Below are 13,394 nucleotides of genomic sequence, written 5' to 3'. Positions count from 1 at the left end.
TTGACCTGGCCCTTGGAAAGTGAGGAAGGGGTGAAATCCGTTGGGCCCACGGATGGATACCTTGGATCCATGGACTTAGGGCAGGTCTAATCACCTGGGATTCGAACCCACGGTGGGAATAAGGAAGGAGATATGGGGAGGGGGAGGGGAAGGATGTTTCCTGGAACCAAACCTCACATAAACCCGGACACTCACACACACACCCTCACCCGAACACTCACAGGGGCACTCACACTCACACACACCCATAGGCTGTGATAAGGGAGACCATCTGAAGGGACACAGATGGCCTCGTGGATCCACAGGCATAACCGGACACACACGCAACCGGACTCTCACACACTCACACGGACACTCACAGGGATAAACACACACACAGACGCACATTCATGGACACAAACTGTGATAAGGGAGACCATCTGAGGGGACACAGATGGCCTCCTGGACCCACAGGTATATATCAATAATTAAATATACATATATATTTATAAATATAACATTTTTAAAAAATAAATAAAATAAAAAATATTATATATATATATATATATATATATATATATATATATATATATATATATATATATATATATATATATATATATATATATATATATATATATAAAATACTAACTATACACGTCGTACCAAGTAGCCAGAACGCATTTCTCAGCCTACTATGCAAGGCCCGTTTTGCCTAATAAGCCAAGTTTTCCTGAATTAATATATTTTCTCTAATTTTTTTCTTATGAAATGATAAAACTGTTCATTTCATTATGAGTTAAGTTCTTTTCATTTGAGTTAAAACTAATGTAGATATATAACCGAACCTAACCAACCCTAAAATGGTTAACGTAAAATGATTGGAATATGTATGTGGACGCTCAGTTAGTGTTACTGTAATTTATATGGTTAACGTTTGAATGACATAGTTTCCCCTCATTGTCACATTTTGTGTTACTATTTCGCTGTTCATTCTCACTCTCTCTGAATCCCGTGGACTAATTGTGCTCACGAGTGTTTGTTTAAGGTACGGTAACCATAGGCTTTTCACACAATAATTTGCAACTATTTGCGAAGAAACATTTCTAAAGATTATCTAAGTTTCTAATAAATATTCTTTTTCCTAACATACAAGTCAATCACACAGCACCTAACTTCAGTCAGAAACACTTTTCTTACTATATCTCGCAATGTCTTTTGCTTATATATCCTATCTTAAAAAATAACAATTTTAATTCATAACTGGCAACCCCCCTCCCCTCCAGAGCTTTCAAGGCCACCAAACGTCATTCCTTTCCCTTAACCTCTCCCAAATTATCTTTTGCACCAATACACAAACTAGGGGGCTTTATTGCTGAGTGGACGTCGCTCCCGACTCGTAATCCTAGCTCATTCGATCCCCCGGTGATGGCACAAATGGAAATCAGCAGAGTTTCTATCATTCTGATGCCCTCTGTTACTTAGCAGTAAATATGTAAGTGGGCGTTAGACAGCTGTTGCGGGCTGCTTCCTGGGTGTGTGTGTGTGTGGAATTTTTTTTTATTAGTTAATAATTGATTGATTGATTGGCAGTTGAGAGGCGGGCCGAAAGAGCAGAGCTCAACCCTCGCAAGCACAACTAGGTGAACACAACTAGATAAATACTAACAAACCACGATCTCATACAATCCACTACACACACAACCCGACCTCCCCCCCCAACTACCTAAATCACTCTACCCAAGTCATTAAAAAATTAAAACAAATCAATTAATACACCAAAAATACTAACTATAAATAAAGGAACCAAATTTGAGACATACAGCGACTCCAGCGTGGTCTAGTCGGAAGAGAATGTGTTCTCATCTGGATAGATTGCGATCGAGCCTGTTGGAACGGGTGTGTAACTGCAGGGCACAAATATTTGTGTGTCCCCTCCTGTAACTGCCTCTCTTTCGACAGGTTTCCTGGATAGCTGGAATTGACCTGGCCCTTGGAAAGTGAGGAAGGGGTGAAATCCGTTGGGCCCACGGATGGATACCTTGGATCCATGGACTTAGGGCAGGTCTAATCACCTGGGATTCGAACCCACGGTGGGAATAAGGAAGGAGATATGGGGAGGGGGAGGGGAAGGATGTTTCCTGGAACCAAACCTCACATAAACCCGGACACTCACACACACACCCTCACCCGAACACTCACAGGGGCACTCACACTCACACACACCCATAGGCTGTGATAAGGGAGACCATCTGAAGGGACACAGATGGCCTCGTGGATCCACAGGCATAACCGGACACACACGCAACCGGACTCTCACACACTCACACGGACACTCACAGGGATAAACACACACACAGACGCACATTCATGGACACAAACTGTGATAAGGGAGACCATCTGAGGGGACACAGATGGCCTCCTGGACCCACAGGTATATATCAATATTTAAATATACATATATATTTATAAATATAACATTTTTAAAAAATAAATAAAATAAAAAATATTATATATATATATATATATATATATATATATATATATATATATATATATATATATATATATATATATATATATATATATATATATATATATATATATATATAAAATACTAACTATACATGTCGTACCTAGTAGCCAGAACGCACTTCTCAGCCTACTATGCAAGGCCCGTTTTGCCTAATAAGCCAAGTTTTCCTGAATTAATATATTTTCTCTAATTTTTTTCTTATGAAATGATAAAACTGTTCATTTCATTATGAGTTAAGTTCTTTTCATTTGAGTTAAAACTAATGTAGATATATAACCGAACCTAACTAACCCTAAAATGGTTAACATAAAATGATTGGAATATGTATGTGGACGCTCAGTTAGTGTTACTGTAATTTATATGGTTAACGTTTGAATGACATAGTTTCCCCTCATTGTCACATTTTGTGTTACTATTTCGCTGTTCATTCTCACTCTCTCTGAATCCCGTGGACTAATTGTGCTCACGAGTGTTTGTTTAAGGTACGGTAACCATAGGCTTTTCACACAATAATTTGCAACTATTTGCGAAGAAACATTTCTAAAGATTATCTAAGTTTCTAATAAATATTCTTTTTCCTAACATACAAGTCAATCACACAGCACCTAACTTCAGTCAGAAACACTTTTCTTACTATATCTCGCAATGTCTTTTGCTTATATATCCTATCTTAAAAAATAACAATTTTAATTCATAACTGGCAACCCCCCTCCCCTCCAGAGCTTTCAAGGCCACCAAACGTCATTCCTTTCCCTTAACCTCTCCCAAATTATCTTTTGCACCAATACACAAACTAGGGGGCTTTATTGCTGAGTGGACGTCGCTCCCGACTCGTAATCCTAGCTCATTCGATCCCCCGGTGATGGCACAAACGGAAATCAGCAGAGTTTCTATCATTCTGATGCCCTCTGTTACTTAGCAGTAAATATGTAAGTGGGCGTTAGACAGCTGTTGCGGGCTGCTTCCTGGGTGTGTGTGTGTGTGGAATTTTTTTTTATTAGTTAATAATTGATTGATTGATTGGCAGTTGAGAGGCGGGCCGAAAGAGCAGAGCTCAACCCTCGCAAGCACAACTAGGTGAACACAACTAGATAAATACTAACAAACCACGATCTCATACAATCCACTACACACACAACCCGACCTCCCCCCCCCCCAACTACCTAAATCACTCTACCCAAGTCATTAAAAAATTAAAACAAATCAATTAATACACCAAAAATACTAACTATAAATAAAGGAACCAAATTTGAGACATACAGCGACTCCAGCGTGGTCTAGTCGGAAGAGAATGTGTTCTCATCTGGATAGATTGCGATCGAGCCTGTTGGAACGGGTGTGTAACTGCAGGGCACAAATATTTGTGTGTCCCCTCCTGTAGCTGCCTCTCTTTCGACAGGTTTCCTGGATAGCTGGAATTGACCTGGCCCTTGGAAAGTGAGGAAGGGGTGAAATCCGTTGGGCCCACGAATGGATACCTTGGATCCATGGACTTAGGGCAGGTCTAATCACCTGGGATTCGAACCCACGGTGGGAATAAGGAAGGAGATATGGGGAGGGGGAGAGGAAGGATGTTTCCTGGAACCAAACCTCACATAAACCCGGACACTCACACACACACCCTCACCCGAACACTCACAGGGGCACTCACACTCACACACACCCATAGGCTGTGATAAGGGAGACCATCTGAAGGGACACAGATGGCCTCGTGGATCCACAGGCATAACCGGACACACACGCAACCGGACTCTCACACACTCACACGGACACTCACAGGGATAAACACACACACAGACGCACATTCATGGACACAAACTGTGATAAGGGAGACCATCTGAGGGGACACAGATGGCCTCCTGGACCCACAGGTATATATCAATATTTAAATATACATATATATTTATAAATATAACATTTTTAAAAAATAAATAAAATAAAAAATATTATATATATATATATATATATATATATATATATATATATATATATATATATATATATATATATATATATATATATATATATAAAATACTAACTATACATGTCGTACCTAGTAGCCAGAACGCACTTCTCAGCCTACTATGCAAGGCCCGTTTTGCCTAATAAGCCAAGTTTTCCTGAATTAATATATTTTCTCTAATTTTTTTCTTATGAAATGATAAAACTGTTCATTTCATTATGAGTTAAGTTCTTTTCATTTGAGTTAAAACTAATGTAGATATATAACCGAACCTAACCAACCCTAAAATGGTTAACATAAAATGATTGGAATATGTATGTGGACGCTCAGTTAGTGTTACTGTAATTTATATGGTTAACGTTTGAATGACATAGTTTCCCCTCATTGTCACATTTTGTGTTACTATTTCGCTGTTCATTCTCACTCTCTCTGAATCCCGTGGACTAATTGTGCTCACGAGTGTTTGTTTAAGGTACGGTAACCATAGGCTTTTCACACAATAATTTGCAACTATTTGCGAAGAAACATTTCTAAAGATTATAAGAACATAAGAACATAAGAACAAAGGTAACTGCAGAAGGCCTATTGGCCCATACGAGGCAGCTCCTATTCTATAACCACCCAATCCCACTCATATACTTGTCCAACCCGTGCTTGAAACAATCGAGGGACCCCACCTCCACAATGTTACGCGGCAATTGGTTCCACAAATCAACAACCCTGTTACTGAACCAGTATTTACCCAAGTCTTTCCTAAATCTAAACTTATCCAATTTATATCCATTGTTTCGGGTTCTGTCCTGTGTTGATACTTTTAATACCCTATTAATATCCCCCCGGTTATGTCCATTCATCCACTTGTAAACCTCTATCATGTCACCCCTAACTCTTCGCCTTTCCAGTGAATGCAACTTAAGCTTTGTTAATCTTTCTTCATATGAAAGATTTCTAATTTGGGGAATTAACTTAGTCATCCTACGCTGGACACGTTCAAGTGAATTTATATCCATTCTATAATATGGCGACCAAAACTGAACTGCATAATCTAAATGGGGCCTAACTAGAGCAAGATATAGCTTGAGAACCACACCAGGTGTCTTGTTACTAACGCTGCGATTAATAAATCCAAGTGTCCGATTTGCCTTATTACGAACATTTATGCATTGATCCTTTTGTTTTAAATTCTTACTAATCATAACTCCCAGATCCCTTTCGCAATCCGACTTCGCAATCACAACACCATCTAGCTCGTATCTTGTAACTCTATCATCATTACCTAACCTCAGAACTTTACATTTATCAGCATTAAACTGCATCTGCCAATCCTTTGACCATTTCAAAACCCTATCTAGATCAACTTGAAGTGATAGTGAGTCCTCCTCCGAATTAATTTCCCTACCGATTTTCGTATCATCGGCAAATTTGCAAATGTTGCTACTCAAACCTGAATCTAAATCATTTATATATATTATAAACAACAGAGGTCCCAGGACAGAGCCTTGAGGCACTCCACTTACAACATTTTCCCACTCTGACTTGATTCCATTTATACTAACTCTCTGTTTCCTTTGGTATAGCCATGCCCTAATCCAGCTTAATATAGCACCCCCAATACCATGAGACTCTATTTTTTTAATCAGTCTTTCATGTGGCACTGTATCAAAAGCTTTGCTAAAGTCAAGGTATACAACATCGCAATCCTTACCACTATCAACTGCCTCAACAATGCTAGAATAAAAAGATAACAAATTTGTTAAACATGAACGGCCATTTATAAAACCATGTTGCGACTCAATTATTAATTTATGTTTTTCAAGATGAAGACGAATTTTATTTGCTATTATAGATTCGAGTAACTTTCCCACAATAGACGTTAGGCTAATTGGTCGATAGTTAGACGCAAGTGATCTATCTCCTTTCTTAAAAACTGGTATCACATTAGCAACTTTCCAAAACTCTGGCACTCTGCCTGACTCTATTGATTTATTAAATATGGTTGACAGTGGGTCACAAAGCTCCTCTTTGCATTCTTTAAGCACCCTGGCAAACACTTCATCCGGCCCTGGGGATTTGTTTGGTTTGAGTTTTACTATTTGTTTAAGAACATCCTCCCTGGTAACTGCTAAACTCGTCAACCTGTCCTCGTCCCCACCCACATAGACTTGTTCGGCTGAAGGCATATTGTTAAGTTCCTCTTTAGTAAATACAGATACAAAATATTTATTAAAAATACTACTCATCTCTTCATCACTATCTGTTATTTGACCTGTCTCAGTTTTTAATGGACCTATCCTTTCCCTAGTCTTAGTACGATATAACTGAAAAAACCCTTTAGGATTTGTCTTTGCTTGCCCTGCTATGCGAACTTCATAGTTTCTTTTTGCTTTCCTTATCTCTTTTTTAACATTTCTAACCAGTTGTACGAATTCCTGTTCTAAAGTGACCTCGCCATTTTTAATCCTAAGTTTCTAATAAATATTCTTTTTCCTAACATATAAGTCAATCACACAGCACCTAACTTCAGTCAGAAACACTTTTCTTACTATATCTCGCAATGTCTTTTGCTTATATATCCTATCTTAAAAAATAACAATTTTAATTCATAACTGGCAACCCCCCTCCCCTCCAGAGCTTTCAAGGCCACCAAACGTCATTCCTTTCCCTTAACCTCTCCCAAATTATCTTTTGCACCAATACACAAACCAGGGGGCTTTATTGCTGAGTGGACGTCGCTCCCGACTCGTAATCCTAGCTCATTCGATCCCCCGGTGATGGCACAAACGGAAATCAGCAGAGTTTCTATCATTCTGATGCCCTCTGTTACTTAGCAGTAAATATGTAAGTGGGCGTTAGACAGCTGTTGCGGGCTGCTTCCTGGGTGTGTGTGTGTGTGGAATTTTTTTTTATTAGTTAATAATTGATTGATTGATTGGCAGTTGAGAGGCGGGCCGAACGAGCAGAGCTCAACCCTCGCAAGCACAACTAGGTGAACACAACTAGATAAATACTAACAAATCACGATCTCATACAATCCACTACACACACAACCCGACCTCCCCCCCCAACTACCTAAATCACTCTACCCAAGTCATTAAAAAATTAAAACAAATCAATTAATACACCAAAAATACTAACTATAAATAAAGGAACCAAATTTGAGACATACAGCGACTCCAGCGTGGTCTAGTCGGAAGAGAATGTGTTCTCATCTGGATAGATTGCGATCGAGCCTGTTGGAACGGGTGTGTAACTGCAGGGCACAAATATTTGTGTGTCCCCTCCTGTAGCTGCCTCTCTTTCGACAGGTTTCCTGGATAGCTGGAATTGACCTGGCCCTTGGAAAGTGAGGAAGGGGTGAAATCCGTTGGGCCCACGGATGGATACCTTGGATCCATGGACTTAGGGCAGGTCTAATCACCTGGGATTCGAACCCACGGTGGGAATAAGGAAGGAGATATGGGGAGGGGGAGGGGAAGGATGTTTCCTGGAACCAAACCTCACATAAACCCGGACACTCACACACACACCCTCACCCGAACACTCACAGGGGCACTCACACTCACACACACCCATAGGCTGTGATAAGGGAGACCATCTGAAGGGACACAGATGGCCTCGTGGATCCACAGGCATAACCGGACACACACGCAACCGGACTCTCACACACTCACACGGACACTCACAGGGATAAACACACACACAGACGCACATTCATGGACACAAACTGTGATAAGGGAGACCATCTGAGGGGACACAGATGGCCTCCTGGACCCACAGGTATATATCAATAATTAAATATACATATATATTTATAAATATAACATTTTTAAAAAATAAATAAAATAAAAAAAATTATATATATATATATATATATATATATATATATATATATATATATATATATATATATATATATATATATATATATATATATAAAATACTAACTATACATGTCGTACCTAGTAGCCAGAACGCACTTCTCAGCCTACTATGCAAGGCCCGTTTTGCCTAATAAGCCAAGTTTTCCTGAATTAATATATTTTCTCTAATTTTTTTCTTATGAAATGATAAAACTGTTCATTTCATTATGAGTTAAGTTCTTTTCATTTGAGTTAAAACTAATGTAGATATATAACCGAACCTAACCAACCCTAAAATGGTTAACATAAAATGATTGGAATATGTATGTGGACGCTCAGTTAGTGTTACTGTAATTTATATGGTTAACGTTTGAATGACATAGTTTCCCCTCATTGTCACATTTTGTGTTACTATTTCGCTGTTCATTCTCACTCTCTCTGAATCCCGTGGACTAATTGTGCTCACGAGTGTTTGTTTAAGGTACGGTAACCATAGGCTTTTCACACAATAATTTGCAACTATTTGCGAAGAAACATTTCTAAAGATTATCTAAGTTTCTAATAAATATTCTTTTTCCTAACATACAAGTCAATCACACAGCACCTAACTTCAGTCAGAAACACTTTTCTTACTATATCTCGCAATGTCTTTTGCTTATATATCCTATCTTAAAAAATAACAATTTTAATTCATAACTGGCAACCCCCCTCCCCTCCAGAGCTTTCAAGGCCACCAAACGTCATTCCTTTCCCTTAACCTCTCCCAAATTATCTTTTGCACCAATACACAAACCAGGGGGCTTTATTGCTGAGTGGACGTCGCTCCCGACTCGTAATCCTAGCTCATTCGATCCCCCGGTGATGGCACAAACGGAAATCAGCAGAGTTTCTATCATTCTGATGCCCTCTGTTACTTAGCAGTAAATATGTAAGTGGGCGTTAGACAGCTGTTGCGGGCTGCTTCCTGGGTGTGTGTGTGTGTGTGGAATTTTTTTTTATTAGTTAATAATTGATTGATTGATTGGCAGTTGAGAGGCGGGCCGAACGAGCAGAGCTCAACCCTCGCAAGCACAACTAGGTGAACACAACTAGATAAATACTAACAAACCACGATCTCATACAATCCACTACACACACAACCCGACCTCCCCCCCCAACTACCTAAATCACTCTACCCAAGTCATTAAAAAATTAAAACAAATCAATTAATACACCAAAAATACTAACTATAAATAAAGGAACCAAATTTGAGACATACAGCGACTCCAGCGTGGTCTAGTCGGAAGAGAATGTGTTCTCATCTGGATAGATTGCGATCGAGCCGGTTGGAACGGGTGTGTAACTGCAGGGCACAAATATTTGTGTGTCCCCTCCTGTAGCTGCCTCTCTTTCGACAGGTTTCCTGGATAGCTGGAATTGACCTGGCCCTTGGAAAGTGAGGAAGGGGTGAAATCCGTTGGGCCCACGGATGGATACCTTGGATCCATGGACTTAGGGCAGGTCTAATCACCTGGGATTCGAACCCACGGTGGGAATAAGGAAGGAGATATGGGGAGGGGGAGGGGAAGGATGTTTCCTGGAACCAAACCTCACATAAACCCGGACACTCACACACACACCCTCACCCGAACACTCACAGGGGCACTCACACTCACACACACCCATAGGCTGTGATAAGGGAGACCATCTGAAGGGACACAGATGGCCTCGTGGATCCACAGGCATAACCGGACACACACGCAACCGGACTCTCACACACTCACACGGACACTCACAGGGATAAACACACACACAGACGCACATTCATGGACACAAACTGTGATAAGGGAGACCATCTGAGGGGACACAGATGGCCTCCTGGACCCACAGGTATATATCAATAATTAAATATACATATATATTTATAAATATAACATTTTTAAAAAATAAATAAAATAAAAAAAATTATATATATATATATATATATATATATATATATATATATATATATATATATATATATATAAAATACTAACTATACATGTCGTACCTAGTAGCCAGAACGCACTTCTCAGCCTACTATGCAAGGCCCGTTTTGCCTAATAAGCCAAGTTTTCCTGAATTAATATATTTTCTCTAATTTTTTTCTTATGAAATGATAAAACTGTTCATTTCATTATGAGTTAAGTTCTTTTCATTTGAGTTAAAACTAATGTAGATATATAACCGAACCTAACCAACCCTAAAATGGTTAACATAAAATGATTGGAATATGTATGTGGACGCTCAGTTAGTGTTACTGTAATTTATATGGTTAACGTTTGAATGACATAGTTTCCCCTCATTGTCACATTTTGTGTTACTATTTCGCTGTTCATTCTCACTCTCTCTGAATCCCGTGGACTAATTGTGCTCACGAGTGTTTGTTTAAGGTACGGTAACCATAGGCTTTTCACACAATAATTTGCAACTATTTGCGAAGAAACATTTCTAAAGATTATAAGAACATAAGAACATAAGAACAAAGGTAACTGCAGAAGGCCTATTGGCCCATACGAGGCAGCTCCTATTCTATAACCACCCAATCCCACTCATATACTTGTCCAACCCGTGCTTGAAACAATCGAGGGACCCCACCTCCACAATGTTACGCGGCAATTGGTTCCACAAATCAACAACCCTGTTACTGAACCAGTATTTACCCAAGTCTTTCCTAAATCTAAACTTATCCAATTTATATCCATTGTTTCGGGTTCTGTCCTGTGTTGATACTTTTAATACCCTATTAATATCCCCCCGGTTATGTCCATTCATCCACTTGTAAACCTCTATCATGTCACCCCTAACTCTTCGCCTTTCCAGTGAATGCAACTTAAGCTTTGTTAATCTTTCTTCATATGAAAGATTTCTAATTTGGGGAATTAACTTAGTCATCCTACGCTGGACACGTTCAAGTGAATTTATATCCATTCTATAATATGGCGACCAAAACTGAACTGCATAATCTAAATGGGGCCTAACTAGAGCAAGATATAGCTTGAGAACCACACCAGGTGTCTTGTTACTAACGCTGCGATTAATAAATCCAAGTGTCCGATTTGCCTTATTACGAACATTTATGCATTGATCCTTTTGTTTTAAATTCTTACTAATCATAACTCCCAGATCCCTTTCGCAATCCGACTTCGCAATCACAACACCATCTAGCTCGTATCTTGTAACTCTATCATCATTACCTAACCTCAGAACTTTACATTTATCAGCATTAAACTGCATCTGCCAATCCTTTGACCATTTCAAAACCCTATCTAGATCAACTTGAAGTGATAGTGAGTCCTCCTCCGAATTAATTTCCCTACCGATTTTCGTATCATCGGCAAATTTGCAAATGTTGCTACTCAAACCTGAATCTAAATCATTTATATATATTATAAACAACAGAGGTCCCAGGACAGAGCCTTGAGGCACTCCACTTACAACATTTTCCCACTCTGACTTGATTCCATTTATACTAACTCTCTGTTTCCTTTGGTATAGCCATGCCCTAATCCAGCTTAATATAGCACCCCCAATACCATGAGACTCTATTTTTTTAATCAGTCTTTCATGTGGCACTGTATCAAAAGCTTTGCTAAAGTCAAGGTATACAACATCGCAATCCTTACCACTATCAACTGCCTCAACAATGCTAGAATAAAAAGATAACAAATTTGTTAAACATGAACGGCCATTTATAAAACCATGTTGCGACTCAATTATTAATTTATGTTTTTCAAGATGAAGACGAATTTTATTTGCTATTATAGATTCGAGTAACTTTCCCACAATAGACGTTAGGCTAATTGGTCGATAGTTAGACGCAAGTGATCTATCTCCTTTCTTAAAAACTGGTATCACATTAGCAACTTTCCAAAACTCTGGCACTCTGCCTGACTCTATTGATTTATTAAATATGGTTGACAGTGGGTCACAAAGCTCCTCTTTGCATTCTTTAAGCACCCTGGCAAACACTTCATCCGGCCCTGGGGATTTGTTTGGTTTGAGTTTTACTATTTGTTTAAGAACATCCTCCCTGGTAACTGCTAAACTCGTCAACCTGTCCTCGTCCCCACCCACATAGACTTGTTCGGCTGAAGGCATATTGTTAAGTTCCTCTTTAGTAAATACAGATACAAAATATTTATTAAAAATACTACTCATCTCTTCATCACTATCTGTTATTTGACCTGTCTCAGTTTTTAATGGACCTATCCTTTCCCTAGTCTTAGTACGATATAACTGAAAAAACCCTTTAGGATTTGTCTTTGCTTGCCCTGCTATGCGAACTTCATAGTTTCTTTTTGCTTTCCTTATCTCTTTTTTAACATTTCTAACCAGTTGTACGAATTCCTGTTCTAAAGTGACCTCGCCATTTTTAATCCTAAGTTTCTAATAAATATTCTTTTTCCTAACATATAAGTCAATCACACAGCACCTAACTTCAGTCAGAAACACTTTTCTTACTATATCTCGCAATGTCTTTTGCTTATATATCCTATCTTAAAAAATAACAATTTTAATTCATAACTGGCAACCCCCCTCCCCTCCAGAGCTTTCAAGGCCACCAAACGTCATTCCTTTCCCTTAACCTCTCCCAAATTATCTTTTGCACCAATACACAAACCAGGGGGCTTTATTGCTGAGTGGACGTCGCTCCCGACTCGTAATCCTAGCTCATTCGATCCCCCGGTGATGGCACAAACGGAAATCAGCAGAGTTTCTATCATTCTGATGCCCTCTGTTACTTAGCAGTAAATATGTAAGTGGGCGTTAGACAGCTGTTGCGGGCTGCTTCCTGGGTGTGTGTGTGTGTGGAATTTTTTTTTATTAGTTAATAATTGATTGATTGATTGGCAGTTGAGAGGCGGGCCGAACGAGCAGAGCTCAACCCTCGCAAGCACAACTAGGTGAACACAACTAGATAAATACTAACAAATCACGATCTCATACAATCCACTACACACACAACCCGACCTCCCCCCCCAACTACCTAAATCACTCTACCCAAGTCATTAAAAAATTAAAACAAATCAATTAA

This window comes from Procambarus clarkii, unplaced genomic scaffold (assembly GCF_040958095.1).
Source record: "Procambarus clarkii isolate CNS0578487 unplaced genomic scaffold, FALCON_Pclarkii_2.0 HiC_scaffold_109, whole genome shotgun sequence".
In the NCBI taxonomy this organism is placed as follows: Eukaryota; Metazoa; Arthropoda; class Malacostraca; order Decapoda; family Cambaridae; genus Procambarus; species Procambarus clarkii.
The sequence above is the reverse complement of the archived record's forward strand: the minus strand, read 5'-3'. Positions refer to the sequence as shown.